This window comes from Odontomachus brunneus, unplaced genomic scaffold (assembly GCF_010583005.1).
Source record: "Odontomachus brunneus isolate Ranch 3 - 2012 unplaced genomic scaffold, Obru_v1 Obru_scaffold_024, whole genome shotgun sequence".
Taxonomy (NCBI): Eukaryota; Metazoa; Arthropoda; class Insecta; order Hymenoptera; family Formicidae; genus Odontomachus; species Odontomachus brunneus.
This window is the reverse complement of record NW_022639474.1, coordinates 1,172,126-1,175,883: the sequence shown is the minus strand read 5'-3', so window position 1 is coordinate 1,175,883 and position 3,758 is coordinate 1,172,126. Positions and strand designations below refer to the sequence as shown.

The window sequence follows — 3,758 nt, the reverse complement described above, 5'->3', positions numbered from 1 at the left end:
TTAAAAAAATTTAGAATGGTTCGTGTCTCAGCTATGCTGATTTTATTAAAATTATTTAACTATATCTTGTATTCAATTTTATTTCTCATGCATTTTTGTTGTACTTGTTGATGATAAGAGTGAGAGCATTAAAAAGCTATAAACTGCCCGTGAAATTCAAAATGGGCCAAAATGAAAAAATATGACCTAAATATTTTTGGTACTTCTATATTTATGCTAAATTAGAAAATCGGAGTATACCTTTTAGGTAGGTTTACTTATAAGTAATACTTATGCAATGGAGATATAATTAACTTAACCTAGCCTAAACTATATAGAAAGGCGAGAGAAAATGATTTATATATCGGGCAATGAGATCTTATTAACTTGAACACAGAATTGTGGTGACTGCAATTTTGATTTGCTATCGAATTTCGAAATGCTAATGACGAAATAATAGCTAGATTATATATTCTAAAATAGACAGAGCTATCCACTCTATCATATTTGATGTGTAATAACTAGATACAACGGCTAAATCACAAACCCAATTCTATATTTCAGCGAATAACCAGCCAGTAACGAGTTAGTAACGAATTAGTAACGAGCTAGAAAATATTACCTAGCCTGTATTGGCTAGATACTAGCTCCTGATTCAGCCCAGCTGGTTACACTTCTGCTCGATTAATCCAACGAAATTTCTTCTTTCGCGCGATGATTACAAATAACCGCGACGAGTAGCCGTTACCATTGTTTACCGTAATGTTCCGTAATAAAAAACGAGCGTGAAGGAGGGCAGGCGGCACGGGAGAAAGAGAAATCGAGCGAACATAGACATTTACACGGGCATTACGGTATAATTAATAGCGAGAGAGAGCCCCGAGTTATAAATTATCCGGCTATCTCGCAGCGCCGCTGTGGTACACGTGTACGGGCTGCATGTCGATTAACGATCGACGCACTCGAAATTGCAGCGAAAGACATTACTGCCGCGCTCGTCCGGCAGGGCGGGCGAGCGGGCGTGGAAAATAGCAGCGGGTATGAAGACGACAAACGAGACACACCGGGTGCTCGGGCGCGTATAATCGGCTCGTTCTCGGTTAGCTATGTACTACTAATACGCTGTCAGAAGGCGAGGCGCTAAAATGGATTCCAGGAAATGAAACCGTTTCGTCTTGCAAATGCGGCACTCTCACGAAAGGCGTGCACCCCGGACATATCTCGCACCGTCGTTGGCAGCCACGTGCACAAAGTTGCACCCGCGTTGTTACTGGCTGGCTGCTGGGCGCATAGCGGTATTATTTTCGCGCGGGGCCTACTCGCGTGGCATGCACCTCCTATCCTACAGGGGGGGGGGAGGGGAGCGCCACATAGTTATGTATTAAAGATGAAACATGCATGAAACTCCAACTATGTAACGCACCCGTGTATTTGTGTAAGCTCCGAGAGAGCTGAGACAACGCTCGGGAGTAACAATAAGATTGTTCGCACGACTCGCACATTGATAGACGCGATTCAGCTCTCGCGACCAGATGTAATCGAGGCGATTAGTAACGGCTTCATCGGGCCTGAGACGCAACTGCGAGAAGGAACGAATTCGCATAACGTGGCTGCTGGGACGCGATCGCGGCCTGATATTTCCATCAAGGCGATTACTGGCAGTTCTCGCTGACAAAATCGGTCTTAGAATCGAGATCGACTCGCGCCGGCCGCGTTTATCTCCACTCGAAAAACGAGAGGAGGGCACTTGTCCTAACCTAACCGGCGAACAAGTTGTTCCCGGCCGCCTGCTCCGGACTTCTCTCCAACTCGTCGCACATCAATATTGTCTCGTTCGAGTGGGACGCGACGACGACTTTTGCCCCTACGTACAACGGCCGATGCATCGGGAAAGATTGTCGCGGTTTTCTCGAATAATAGCTCAGTAATTTCTCCAACTCCGAGGTGTTTGGAGATTGTTTATTAAATATTTCCCACCCTATTTTAGTGTATATTTTTCTTTTTTCTAAAGACTGGGTTTCACAGGCGCGCGTCATCAAGTAAAAATTTTTCTTCAAATAAAATTTTCTGCGCATAAAGTACATAAAATTCGCACGATGACTCTTGTTATCGTTCAATCAATGCGATTTAATTATCAACGAACCCACCACCTAAAATTTTTGTTTCTCACTCACCGATTGCAGCACAGCTCAGGATTGGTTACGTTCTGCTGCAGTTCTATAACAAAAAAGTAACATCACTGATTAGATGTGATGTCAATGGGTTTGAGGGGGAGGGGAGGGGAATAATTGTGGGCAACGCGTGTTACTCGATCATTGTAACTCAACAATTCTTACAAGTAAACCTAGCCAAAAAATGCACTCCAATTTCTTTCTAATTTGGCACAAATATAGAAGTACAAAAAATATTTAGGTTATATTTTTTCATTTTGGCCCACATTTTTGAGTTTCACGGGCAGTTTATAACTTTTTAATGTTCTCATTCTTATTATTAACGAGTACAATAAAAATGCACAAGAAATAAAATTGAATACAAGATATAGTCAAATAATTTTAATAAAATCGGCATAGCTGAGACACGATTCTAAATTTCTTTAGCCGAGATTCCAACCGAAATACTTCAAATCTGTGCTAAATTGCTCAAAAATGGTTCAAGTTTCGGTCAAATCAAGAAATTACTTGTATAAATAATTTTATACATTTGACTTCATATTCATAATCAGTAAACTAAAAACGTCTATATTTTGTATTCAATTTTATTCCTTATGAATTTTGTAGTACTTGTTGATGATAGATCATTAAAAAGCTATAAACTGCCCGTGAAACTCAAAGTGAACCAAAATAAAAAAATATTACCTAAATACATTTTTTGTACTTCTACATTTGTGCCAAATTAGAAAGAAATCGGGGTATAACTTTTGGATAGGTTTACTTGTTATTTAAGAAACCATATCTCATATACGGAGAGAAAATCACAAATTATAATCACACCAAACATTTTTCTCTCAGTATACAGTGCAAGTACACAGAAAAAATGCTGTTGAATTGATAGAATTGATCAGCAGCGCTGTAGCTGAAATAAATCTTCTTGCATGTGATTCAATTAAGCGATATTATTGAAACTAATACATCATACATTGTTTTAATAACTCGAGTTAATTAATTTCAACAACGCTGCTATTGAAGATTTATTTCAATTATGGCGCTGCTGACCAGTTCTATTGATTTAACAGCATTCTTTTTCCATGTACCATGTATAAAACGGAAAGATAGTAAAGTATTGCAGAATGCCGATCTGTTCGTTGGTTACAAAGTTCTGCAGTAATTTTTACTGTGAAATTTCCTCCATGCAGTCTTCAATCGCAAAGGGCTAATAAATATGTAAGTACGGCAAGTCTGTAAACTTACCTTCGAGCCAACCCTGCTTAGCCCGAACCGGATCCTCCGGTGCAGCATCCATATCCACAAGTTCTATTAGATCTGAAACAAAGGAAGCGAATTTCTTCATTAGTTACGTTTATAGACAATATCAGAGTTGTAAAAATATCAATTAAATTCACCTCAATTTAATAATTAATTTGAGTAAATAATTTCTAATTTTATTAATTGACGATTAATATAAGCTTATTCAATTAAAAATGTTTTAATTAACCATTGACTTCAAGAAATTTAATTAAAAATCATTCAATTAATGATTGAATTAAAGGAATTCAATTAAAAACTGTTCAATTAACGATTAAAACGAGCGAAAATAATTAAAGATTATTCGATTAACGATTG

General features: G+C 38.3%; 1 protein-coding gene across 1 annotated transcript in view; it reads right to left on the bottom strand.

Annotated features, from left to right (window-relative positions):
* LOC116842356 (CUGBP Elav-like family member 3) overlaps window positions 1-3,758 on the bottom strand; it is a 332,691-nt gene that overhangs the window by 271,366 nt on the left and 57,567 nt on the right. Inside the window, exons 3-4 of the transcript XR_004377714.1 lie at window positions 3,387-3,458; window positions 2,154-2,196 (exon numbers count right to left, since the gene is read on the bottom strand). The gene's annotated coding sequence lies outside the window, so the exon portion shown is untranslated. The remainder of the gene's footprint in view (window positions 1-2,153; window positions 2,197-3,386; window positions 3,459-3,758) is intronic.